The sequence below is a fragment of the Pinus tabuliformis genome, chromosome 5_1 (genome assembly GCF_031772625.1).
Source record: "Pinus tabuliformis cultivar Carrire ecotype Pingquan chromosome 5_1, CPIR1, whole genome shotgun sequence".
Taxonomy (NCBI): domain Eukaryota; kingdom Viridiplantae; phylum Streptophyta; class Pinopsida; order Pinales; family Pinaceae; genus Pinus; species Pinus tabuliformis.
In genome coordinates, this window is record NC_142305.1 from 123,987,313 (window position 1) to 124,000,793 (window position 13,481).

Consider the following 13,481-nt stretch of genomic DNA (forward strand, 5'->3'; position numbering starts at 1 on the left):
TTGTGGCCGAGGTCCCTTCTCCCACTGAATAAGGTGGTCTGAAAGGTACCTGCTGCACATAGTCTAGGTCAATAGTTTTTTCAATCTCCTTCATATTCTTTAGCTTTGTCTCTTCCTCAGTTAGATTTTCAACTAGAGTGTCCATCTGCCATTCTTGCAGGTTGGCATATTTTTCAATGTGTGGGTACTGGCAATGCTTAATGCCTATAAGCCTATACTTGTTTCTCCTAGCAGTAATGAAACCTTCAGGGTCATAATGGACCCACCGAAAACTATAGGACAGCTTGTATTTATCCTTAAGGATTAGGTCTGCATCTTCCCACCCTTCTTTCTTGTTCATGATGAAGGGGCCCAACTGGTGTTTGAACTTGAGGTGGGCCTTCTTTTTGGCGCTGTGGAAATGGGTGAGGTTGGACTGAATCAACTGCCTATAATACTCCAAGGCAAATAACCTCATAGGTACATATTTTGGGAGCCTGTATGGATAGAGCTCACAGCCATAGATCCTAATGACAGTATGGTTCTCATATAGGTACCAGTCACCTATTTTATATTTTTTGGAAAGCTGCAGAGCTTTCTTTATCTCATTTGATATTCTGGGAGGAGGGGACCTCATCAACAGGCAAGAGACTGGGTATACAAATTGGTCAACAAATTCACAGTAGGTGTAGGGTGAATTTGTGACTTTGTGATAGACAGAGGTCCAGAAGATGACAGATCTTCTTTCCCCTCTGTGATCCAGCCTTTTGATGTAGCATGGGAAGGCTTCAGAATGATAGTACATGAACAGGTGGTAAATATAGGCCAAGTACTTGAAGACCCCCTGTCTGTCCACTCTGCTCAACTGATCATGAATCTTGTTAGCTATGAACTTAGCAAAGTTATATTTGCGGGCAGGGGGTTGGCGTGGGCTGTAAGCAGATAGTAATACCAGCATTGTTTTATCCACATGCTCACTGTTTTTGTATCCCAACACATAGGCAATCATGTCCAGTAAAAGCCTGCCTACATCATTGAAATGGTCATTCAGGTAGGGAGGTGGCCCTGTAGGCTGGCACTCAGGTCTCATGAATGTCCTGGTGACGTTTTGAATCTCCTCAGTGGTCATCTTGGCACCAATGTCCAGCAAATAGTCCATGGAAAATGGGATTAGCAACTCTGTCTGATCAAAATGTAACATTTTGTTGATGGACTCAGCATTAATGTAGAAAAGGATCCTCCCAGATGGAGTGCTAATAGCTCTGTGCTGCACATCATAGTTTTCAGCACATAGGTGAATGATTTCAGGGAAGACATTTACAGCTGGGAGACAATAGTATGGTAGGTTTGACTCCCATATCCCATGTGTACCATGCCCATACTTATAGTCCTCTCTTAATTGACAGAAGGTCTGCAAGAAGTCCCTGTTACCCTCAAAGTCTTCAATAAGATAGTCCTTGTCAGCTAATGCCAAGGCCTCCAGCTCTTTATTTGGTGGATTTAATGGAGCTACACTGACGGATGAGGATCCAAAAGCAGCCATTGTAAAACTTGATTTTGAAATAAGGTGATGGCAATGGTTTGCAAAGTTCTTTAAGAGCTTAAGTAATAGGCCAAATGTAGACCAAGTCTGAAGTGTTTTTCTCAGTGGAAAATGCAAGCTGGTTTCTGTAGTTTGTTGCAAATTCACAGGGATGTGAATTGCTAAGGGTGAGTTGCAGAGGGTATGAGGTTTCCTTTGGTAGCAATTACAACTGGCCTGTACTCAGCAAAAGGGAACAATGCCGAGCACCTCGAGGAAAATTTTATGGTTCTGGCCCGCAGAACGATTGTTTTAATGTCAATTTTTAGTTCTGGGGGCAATGCAGGTTACTTTATCTGACTCTTAGTTAGCAGACAGAGCTAGACTGTGGATTTTGACCAGTCTTCAATGGTGAATTTACAGAGAAATGGAATGCATGGGGCAAAACATGAGCTTTATGGTGAATACCTGGATAAACTAGCTTGGAAGCCTGCGGGCCGGGCCGTGGAGGCTTAATGCAGCTGAATTCTTGACTTGTAGCGGTCTCAATCTTGAATTTGATGGCTGGAAACAGATTTCGCGGCAAGCTTGTTCGCAACGGCTACGTCGTTTGTGCGTGAAAATGACCGAAAACGGCTAATTTGGTCGTTTATAACGACAAATTTGGAAAAAACATGCTATTGGCGCTTTTCCGCCGATGACGTCAGCATGACGTCATGGTGGGGCCCGGGTACGGAGGTGACCTGGCTGCTGAGGTGTAGGCCAGGGTGGCAGGACACGGTGGCGGGTAGATGCGGTGGCAGGGCTACGTGGAGGACCATATGGCGCGGGGGCGGAGGAGGGCGCTACGTCATGCTGACGTAGTGATGACGTAAGGGAAGGCGGTAAAGGAACGGTGGTAAGCGGGTTCCCCGCACCACCTTTGGGCAAAGGCGGTATCGGGGAAGGGGGCTCCGAACAACCCCACCGCCTGCCACGCGTCCCTTGTACGGGGCGGAAAGCCACTTTCCCCGGACGCTAAAGGTCGGCAGGTCGGGGAGTGAAAATTACCGCCCACCATTAGATCTGGGCGGCGGAGATCTGACGGCTGGCGGGTCCTCCGACGGATCGTGCAGGTTGGGGGGGTCCCGCTAGCCTATTTAAATATTAAATTAAATATTTTTCGGGCGGAGAACCTTAGGGTTAGGGGTTTTTTGCATGTGTTTTGGGATTTTTGGGTTTTTCTAAGGTTTTATAAGGAAAAAAGGGGTTTAGGAGTGGGTTTAGCAGGGGGAAAGGGGTTTTCTGTGGCATTTTGAACAGAGGAAAGGTGAGGGCCTAGGGGAAAGGTTGTTGCTCATAACCAGAGGTTAGAGCAGCCCCAAGACAGGGTTGACCACAACCCCTGGTGGACTGGAGTCTCCCTAAACAACTTATTTGGCTATAATGCCAAGGGGAGGGATATTTATACAATGTTTGGGGTTTATATACCATGGTGTTATAATACTAGGGAAAGGGTAACATAGGGGGTTTATATAATAAAATTAGGGGTTAATATGGATGGAAGGAGTGGATGAGGGGAAATAATACTAAGTTTATTGAAAATAACTTAGCTTAGGGAGTAGATCAAAATAAAAAGAGTTTTAGACAAGAAATGTGGCTTTTAAAGGACTAAGAACCACCATAAAACCATCAATTCTTCCATGAATCTCAACTGATGATAGGATGTTAGTAATGAATGGGAAGAGGGGAAGAAGGGAGGTTAGACATGCTTCTTTGCTTTGCTGCCACCTGATAGCGAAGAACACCTTCTCAATTCATTATTTTTGCTTTGTGAACATTTCAGCACATATTTATTTGCAAGGAATGATATTTCTGCAACCTCATCTGCCTACCCATCTATTTGCCTAGCATTTTTTGTTTCTTCTTGGAGGGTGCACTTGGACTTGCAGACCCTTATTTGCCTTTTCTTTTCTCTGGCTTTTCTTTTGTTTTTCTATCTACTTCTACCCTTATTTCTTCCAAGGTCCCAGATTGAGCAGTTGGGAACCTTTCTTCTCTACCTAGACTACTTGTCTGCCAAGATTAAACAGTTTGGACAGACTTCTTTCTCTATTCTACAACTGGAAATTCAAAACATGGCATGATCCAGATTAGGCTGTTGGACCACCCATCAAAATTGAGACAACATCAAGCTATATACACAGATTGTTTTCTCTAGGAAATATGTGATCTTTGCATGATCAAAGCAGAGCATATTTGGAACTTTTCATTGTCAATCATGAAATATGAAACCTATTGGTATAGGTAGCTAATAGTGGCTCCACATGGGGATGGTTTTTCATTTGAAAGACCAAGAACAGCAGGTTAGAATGCCTTGGCCCATTGACTGCCTTCATCAAAATTTTGAAGCTTGCTGCTTTGAAATGTCAAAATTGTGTACTTCCCTTCTTGGTAGACTTCTTAATCCTATTTACCTTTTGCTGGTAGTTAAGAAAACTTGAAAAACTGCATTTTTACATCTTAACAGAAAATAATATATACATCTGGATATGTACAAAGGAAAACTCATGTTGCACTTATGGGTAGTAGTCAAAATAGTGCTTGAGCATCCTGCCATTCACAGGACCTTCATCCAAATCAGTTTCATTAAGACTTTTAAGGAAGTAAGTGTTGTTTCCTTGTACCGCTTGGACAGCAAATGGTCCTCTCCAAAGGGAATCAAATTTTCCATGTTTTCCCTTATCTTCCCTTCTTGAATCCCATTTGAGGACTTTGTCTCCAACATTAAAGTCTTCTGCCTTAGTTCTTCTGTCAAAGGCCTTCTTTAGCTTTTCTTGTAACACTTGAACTCTGCTGTACACTTGATCTCTAGTTTGCTGTAAACATATTATTTGATTGATCCTTCTTTGCATATCATTTGGTTCTGCTTGACTTTCTTGAAGAAGTTTCATAACAGGCACCCCTAGTGATGAAGGGAATTTGGCTTCTAATCCATAAACCAACTCATATGGGCTGGTCCCAATTGATCTCTTGGTTGTTAGTCTATCTGCCCATAGAGCATTCACAAGCTTCTTATGCCAATTCTTTTTGTTCTCTTCTAGCACTTTCTTTATGATGTTTACTAGGCTTTTATTTGATGACTCAGCAAGGCCATTTCCTTGGGGATAGTATGCAGTAGAATGGCCTAAGGTAATGTGAAATTTGTGGCAGAAATTCACCATTTTCTTGGATCTGAAAGCAGCAGCATTGTCTGTTATTATTTTGTCAGGACAACCAAATCTAGCCAATATGTTGTTCTCCAAGAACTGAATGATTGTGGAATCATTTGCTTGTCTGCATGGAACAGCTTCAATCCACTTGGTGAAGTAGTCTGTGGCTGTAAAGATCCATCTATGTTGGCCTGAAGATGAGGGATGAATTTCCCCAATGAAATCCAAGCCCCATTGTTGAAAAGGTCTCTCTGTTGCAATAGGCCTCAAGGGAAGTGGCAGCAACTGTCTCTTTCCCTCAAACACTTGACATTTATGACATGAGGATGTGAATTTCTTGATATCAGAGAACATGGTGGGCCAGTAGTAACCAACCCTTAGTATTTTATCCACAGTGGACTTCCAGTACAAGTGTCCACCACAGTCACCTGCATGAAATTCCTTTATAATATTGTCAGTTTCATTCTCAATTAGGCAGTTTAGCAATATCCCTTCATGGTTTTTCCACAATAAATTTCCATCCATAACACAGAATTTAGAAGCTTTCATTTTTAAGAACGTACATTTAGTTCTGGACAGTCCTGGGGGAGCACACAGGTTTTGCAATACATAACATATATCAGAGTACCAAGGGGATTGTTCAAAGGCTACATTGATCTTTGGAGTCGCCAGCTCCTGTTCACTGTCCAACTGGTTGATGTCTAAGGCTTGTAAATTTGCTTCTGTCATTAGTTTGGCCAAACCTTGCCCTTTTATTAGTTTTGTAGGTTTTATCTCAATATCAAATTCCAAAATGTTGGCAATCCACTTTCCTCTTCTGCCCTCTAGGTTTTCTTGAGTGAGTATGTCTTTTACAATAGGACTTGGCACATATGCTACAACATGGGAATATAGGATGTAAATCGTAAAGTCTTTGATGGCTTTGACCAAAGCATAAGCTTGCTTTTCCATGATTTGATATTTTAAAGGTGCATCTCTAAGAGCTTTGCTAAAGAAAGCAATTGGCTTCTCATTTCCTTGGTCATCTTTCTGTAACAAAACAGCAGCGATAGTATGCTGGGAGGCAAAAGAGAAAATGATAAATTCTCTATCAAATTGAGGATTGGTCAAAACTGGGGTTTGGGTAAGGGCCAGCTTTATGCCTTCAAAGGCTTGATTGGCTTCAACAGTCCATTTTACTTTTGAATCCTTCTTTAGCATGTTATTTAGCAATCTGATCAACTCTGCTAAGTTGGGGATAAACCTTCTCAAGAAATTGATTTTTCCCAAGAATCCTTGCAATTCTTTGATATTTCTTGGGTGGGGCATTTGTAGGATAGCTTGTATCCTGTCTGGATGTATCCTAATGCCATCCTTTGAAATGATATGTCCTAACAGCTTACCTTCTTCCAAACCAAATAGAGACTTCTTGGGATTCAAGGAAATTCCATATTTCCTGCATTTTAGGAAGATCTGTCTCAAATGTTTCATATGTTCTTGGTCTGATTTTGAGAAAGGTGTAAGGTCATCTAAGTAAATGACAAGGAAGTCATGAATCTCTTTGGCAAAAGCAATATCCATTGCTCTTTGAAAAGTTGCCCCTGCATTTTTCAATCCAAAAGGCATTTTTACATATTTGAAGGTTCCCCATGGGGTTGTAAATGTTGTTTTGTCTTGGTCATCAGGGTGCACCAGGATTTGATTGAATCCTGAGAATCCATCAAGTAATGAGATCCTTTAGGCCCCTACCACTCTTTGGAGAATGTGATCCATCTTGGGTAAGGGATAGTTGTCTTTGAGGGATACTTGGTTCAGATTTCTTAGATCTACACACAGCCTTATTTCACCAGTTTTCTTTCTTGTAGGGACTAAGTTTGAGATCCACTCAGAGAATCTGATAGGTGCTATGATGCCTGCCTTGAACATTTTCTGTACCTCTTGTTCCATTGCTGGGAGAAGCATTGGATTGATTCTCCTCAGTTTTTGTTTAAAGGGTTTTTGATCAGGCTTGAGAGGGATAGTATGCTGGATAACAGAGGTATCATAGGACTTTAGGTCCTCATAACTCCATGCAAAGACATCCTGGAACTCTTTAAAGAGGTCAATGTATTTAGGCTTTTGGTCAGGAGGTAAGGAAGCAGACAATTTTATTATTTTGGGTTGTGCATCAGTCCCAATGTTGCACTCTTCAATGGCTGCATTTAAGGGCTGCATTTTTGGTTTTCTGGGAATATCATTTGAATCAAAGATGTCCTCTAGTGGAGTTAGGCCTGTTGGTAGAAAATTTTCTTTCAGCTCTATGATGTCAGTTTCAGCACTGGCCACTTCTTCACAACTGATTGGTTGAATTTGTTGAATGCTTTCCTTGTTGAAAATAGTTGGATTTAGCATTTGTTTTGCTGTCCTAGGTGATATTGGATGAGTAATCTTTTGAAACTATATTTGTGATGGACTTGCTCCTTCAAGTATTTGTGATTGACTTGCTTTGTCAAGTATTTGTGATTGACTTGCTTTGTCAGTGTCAATATTTAATCCTGCAAACTCTTTTTGCAGCGTTAAAAAATTATTTATTTGCATATCATCCTCAAATACTTGCCAATCTTTAACATTGTTTGGAATGGAGGGTCTGTGTTTTATCTCAGCTGTGAAACAATTGTTAGGTTCCAATGGTAATTTGCAAGTACTAGCAAATGTGGCCAAACTATGAGCATGCAGGTTGTGGGTCCTAGGAATTTTAGTGATTTGGAATTCAGAGAAAAAGTTTAGTACTTTAGCAACAGCAGCCCTATAAGACCTTAGTCTTTTGTCATTTGTGACAAAATTTCCCTTCACTTGTTGGATAACTAAATCTGAATCTCCCATGATTGAAACCCTGGCAGCTCGTAAGAACTTTACTAACTTGAGGCCTAGCAAAAGAGCTTCATATTCTGCCATGTTATTAGTACATCTGAAGTTTAATCTATAGGCTCTGCCTTTTGCATGACTATTTTCTTTATTGTGTACCCAAACTCCAGCTCCTGCCCCTAATTTGTTGACTGAGCCATCAAATTCAAGGAACCATAGAACATCTTGTTGTGAAGGAGATTTAATGATCTGTTCATGGGCTGGCAATGTAAGTTGAAGTTGTGGTTTTTCATCTGGCTTGTCTTTTAGGACAGTCTCATCATTTGATTGGATATGCTTGACAACTAGGGCAGCAGCAGTGTCTAGTGTTTGATTGACTGTTGTTTCATGGATGATAGTTCTTTCATTAGAGTCTTCCTCTTGTATGAGTATCTTGGCTTCAACCTCATTTTCTGAGGGAGTTGTGCTGTCATTGAAGAGAATGTATGAGTCTATGTCTGAATGGACAGAATATATAGGAAAGTTTTGAGGCTTTTCTTCACTGCTGACCATGTATTTCATGAGTGTTTCTCTGTATAGTCTTTTTGGTTGCCCAAAAACAGAGATGGTGGCATATGACATGTCTAATTGTAGGGAACCTTGTAGTTTAGCTCCCCATGATCTTGATAACAACATCCCATACTTAGGTGGGATATCAGCAACTACCACATCCATTAGGATTGTTTTGTTTGGGTACTGAACCAGAGACACACATAAATCTTTTATGAGACCTAAGCACTTGACTTGGCTGGAGTCAAAGGAAAACAGGTCCTTGTATGGTCTTGTTATATCTAGATTCAATCTCTCCATGACTGCTTTTGGCATTAGATTGTGAGAGGCGCCTGAGTCAAACATTGCATTATGTAATATCTTATCATGAATATGTAAGCTGACATAAAAAGGTAATACCCCTGTGACTACTGTTTTTCCATCCACTTCTGGGCCAAACAGTAATTCTGGGGTATCATCCAACACATTAACATCATCTTTGTTGCTAGTGAGTTGAAGGGACTTCTTGATCTGTTGTTTGTAGATGTCATGCTTGGCTAGTTCTGAGAGAGGAATTGCTATCTTTAGTTTGCCAATTTCAATTTCTAGGTCAAAGGGTTTTTCAGATTGGGTCTTAGGGTTGTGGATAACAGTCCTTTCCTTGTTCACTAGATCTTCTTCTTAATTTTTATCTTGATTTTGGGACTTATCCTTTTTACTCATCTCTTGAGGAGTAATATTTAAATTAGGGTGAGAGGATGAAGTAGCCATAGGCTGCTGTTTTAAGGACAATGGTTCAGTAATCTCTTCAATAATTACTTCTTCTGCAGGTGAATTTGTTTTGTCATTAGGCACTGTGACTATGGTTCTTTTAGGCTGCTGATTATCCTTATCTTTTCAGGCTGATTTACATTCACAGTTCTACTTCTTAGCTTGTATTGTTTATGGACTTCATAAACAACAGTGTCATAGCCTTGTTTGAAGTCAAAGGATTCACCTGATTTGGTTTGGAACAGTTTGATTTCATCATCCTCATGATCTTCTTGTGGTAAGAAAACTTGACTTTCACCATCTAGACCCATTAAATTAATTTGAGAATCTTCATTGGGTTCAGTTGATGTGGAAGTCTCTGCATAATTTTCCTGGAAAGGGGGTCTTATGTCTTGGTCAGCACTGGGCTTGCCCATGCCTGGGTTTTGAGTTCTCCTAAAATTTGGATTCCTAGGAGGGTTGTTTTGTGGTGCTTCCCATGATGATTTTCTCTCAACCGATTCCACTCTATCACCCAATCTTTTCATTCCATTGAGTATTGCATCCAGTTTTTGATCAAAGGCAGAGGGTTCCTCTTTGAAAACAGTCCTCTTTTCCAACCTTGTTCTGTTTCTTTTGGCAATCAGGTTAGCTTCCACTGTGACAGCAACCCTTTGGGCCTCTGCAAGGGATTGAGGATCTCTTTCCTTCAACTGATAGGCCATGTCAGGGTCAAAACCATCGGGGAATTTGTACAAAGCTAAATCAGGAGGGGGTCTTAAATTTTGTGGGATTGCGTTATATACATTGTTAAATCTTGCACAATACTCCAAAACAGTCTCTTGGGGACCTCTTTTGATAGTGTCATATTCCCCGAGTATGTGCAGAGGATCCTTCTTTTTCTCCCATCTGTTAGTAAAGGCCTGATAAAGCTCATCAGGAGTTGTGATGGAATTTGCATTCAGGGATCTAAGCCAAGTTCTTACATCTCCAGTTAGGCTTTGAACAAACATCCTCATTCTCACACTATCATCATCTATTTCATAGGTCTCAAAATGGTCTTGCATCCTTTTGGCATGCTGGACAACTGTCAGAGGGCCATTGGAGTCAAAATATGAGATTTTGGTTTGGTAATCTTGGGGTAGAGCTGCAACATTAGCTGGTATTTGCAAGGGTGCATATCTGTTAGCCATATTTACAGGGTTTAGAGGATTAACAGGGGCAGCTGGGATAATAGGAACAGTGGGTACCACAGGGGTAATAGGTAAGGGTGAACCTAGAGTGTTGGTCAAGGGGATATGTGCAGTGGATGAAGATGTGAGAGGATGACTTTGAGATGTGGATGGTGAACTAGGGGAACTAGGGGTAGACCGGAAAAGGACCTTGCATGGAGTAGAGATAAGACTGGGATGATCTGAATCTGAGGTTAAATCAGCAGGCTGCTCCTGCCTTTGCTGCCTCCTAATGTTTCTAGGGATGGTATTTGGATTATCAACAATGATGGGTGCATTAGGGTCAGGATTTTCCCTAGTATGCCGTGGATTTTTCTTGGGAGCCAGCTTCTAACTATTTTTAGTATTTTATAGGAAGTTTTATATCTGCAAGGACTGGATAAAGATTTTGGAATGGCTATATATATTTCAAAGCTGAGATGAAGATTCACTGAAAAAGCTCTTCCCTAAAGCTGTCAATGTGACACAGAAAAAGTTTTGAAGGCCTCCTGACTGATTTCAGGCTTAATTTGTAGCTTTGAGAGATGTATAGAAATTGGAAAATCCTAAGAAGTCCCCAGTGGAGTCGCCATTTATGTTAACACCCAGGTTGTTCCCTTTGACTCTAAGGGAATACGGCCGGGGTAACCACTAACCAATCTTTGGATTACAGCTTCTAGCCAGGCTGTAATCAGAGAGGGCTCTCTCTTTAATATTTATCTCTGTTTTGTACTGATTTTAGGCTAGCTGTAAGTTCAGGTTTGTTTAAGGTTTCGGTTGGATGATAATTTCAGTCAAGGTGCTTATGCATTCTCCAAAGTGTTCTAGTCCATTGGGCTATGGAGTCAGTGGTCCTTTAGTTATTTTGAGGTGCTGAGTGATTTGCTGTAGTGATGCTGCATAGCCAGTTTAGTGTCTGAGAAACAACGTTTATAATAGTGATTGGGTGGGGTGTATCCAGTTTAGGCAAGGCAATTAAGAATCTTATGGTAAACTGCTAAAGAAGGACAGCGAGAATATTAATCTAGAAGCACTGAAGAATTTCTAGTTAACATTCACATATAGCATTAACAGACACATGAGCAGTTAAGAATTCATGTACATCGTTAAGCTTGAAGACAAATATTTACAGCAGTAAAAATTGAGCATAAGGTGTAATGAAACAAATCCTGTACTAGTCTTTTTTTTTTCACTGCTAGCTTAATACAATATGAGTATGGTTTGATAAACATAAGGAAATGATAAACACAATAAACAGAGATTCGAGGAAAACTTGTTATTTCATTAAACAGCACAGGAATTCTGCATCAGCACATGTAGCATCATCCAGACATCAAAGATTTCAGGAAATCACTGAGCTCATCCAGCCCTTTGTATTAGATAATTCTGAAAGTGTACAATACATTTGTCTCATAGAGAAAATTACCAACCCCTTATGAGTTACTTAGGGGAGTATATATACAAAATTTACATAAAAAATATCAGCGAATGAGTTAATATCTCATTTATGATATGCTAATCTCTAGAATGCAGTAGCTAAAGGTTTGAATGCTGCAGTAATTCCTTAATGCCTCAGCTGTCAAAATAGTCAGAAGATATTTGGACTTTATGGCTGTTAGAGTCGGCTGGAGATGTGCTGTCTGAAACTTGGATAGCTGTCATTGTCTATGTGATGAGTCACTTTTTTAGCTGCTTTAACTGCTGACATTTGTCATGTTATTTGTCTTGTAGTGACCTGGAGCTGGCAGTGGCCGAATGACTGAAGCTACCGTGGCAAAATCTGAAGCATAAATTGCCACCAATCCTCCTTAGGCATTTGATGTCTGCGCATCTTTATCAATGTTTCCTCGGCCTCTGTATGTCTATAAAGATTGGGAGGGGTTTCAAACAGGTGATTCACTTCATTCTCAATGAAGAACAGGCCTTCAAGTTTGTCATATAAGCTCTGCCCTGTGGGAGGCCCTGCTTGTTCAGATGAACTGCCAGATGCAATAATCTGATTTTCAATAGTGGTTGCCATTCTGTTGGCCATTTGATCTGGAGAGATCAGTTTTCCTGCACCACTTAGTAAGCTGGGCAGGCCTTTTGCTTGCAGCACTCCCATTTTAACTTTGTATTCCTCCACATCTGCTTGCATCTCATAGTACTTCCTCTCCACTGTTTGTATATAGTTCCTGAGAGTTAGTACCTTCTTGGCAGAGAGGACAGCCTCTGTTCTGTTGGGAATGCCTATAGCTGCCAATTCCTCCCTTTCTTGCCTGTTCAGGAAGTCTATCATTCTGTTTGCCTGCTCTGCTCGGTTCCCCTGGTTCTTCATCCACCTCTCAAAGCACTCCTTCCACACCTCCATTCACTGCACATACTACCACTACTACTCCTATTATCCCAGTTGTTCCTATTGTCCCTCTTATCCATGTGAATATGGCTAACAGATATGTACCTTTGCAATTACCTGCTAATCCTGGAGCTATGCCTCAGGATTACCAAACTAAAATCACATATTTTGATGGCACAGGTGCCTGCACAGCCCTTCAGCATACAAAGAAAATGCAGGATTACTTTGAAAGCTATGAGATTGACGATGATGGTGTGAGAATGAAGATTTTTGTCCAAAGCTTGTCAGGTGATGTCAGGACTTGGTTTAGAGCACTTCCAGCCAATTCCATAGCAGACCCAGAAGCCTTATACCAGTCATTTATCAACAGATGGGAGAAAAAGAAAGACCCTTTGCACATACTAGCTGAATATGATACAATCAAAAGAGGTCCACAAGAAACAGTCTTAGACTATTGTGCAAGGTTCAATAGCGTTTCTAATGCTATCCCACAAAACTTAAGGCCCCCACCTGACCTTGCCTTATATAAATTCCCTGATGGATTCAACCCAGATATGGCCTACCAATTAAAAGAAAGAGCCCCTAACAGCCTTGCAGACATGCAAAATGTGGCTGTCACTATGGAGGCAAATTTAATTGCCAAAATAAACAGAGCTAGAACTGAGAGAAGAACCACCTTCAAGGAAGAGCCCTCAGCCTTAGATCAAAAGCTAGATGCTATTATCAATGGCATGCACAGGATGGGAGACAGAGTAGAGAGTGTTGAGAGGAAATCATCATGGGAAGGACAACAGCCCAATACCATAAGGAACCCAAATTTCAGGAACACTCAGAACTCAAACGCTGGTAGATCTAGCCTAGACCGTGATATAAGGCCTCCTTTCCAAGAAAATTATACAGAAGCATCCACATCTAGTGATGCCATAGAGGACACTCACATGAACTTGGTGGATTTGAAGGATGAGCAACAAATTTTCCTAACTCAAGAAGACCAAGATGACCATGAGATAAGTCAATTTCAGACTAAGTCTGGTGAGTCTTTTGACTTTAAACAAGGTTATGATTCAGCTATTTATGAAGTCCACAAATAGTATAAGATGAGGACAAGAGCCATAGATGTGCCTGAAAAAGTTAAACCAAAG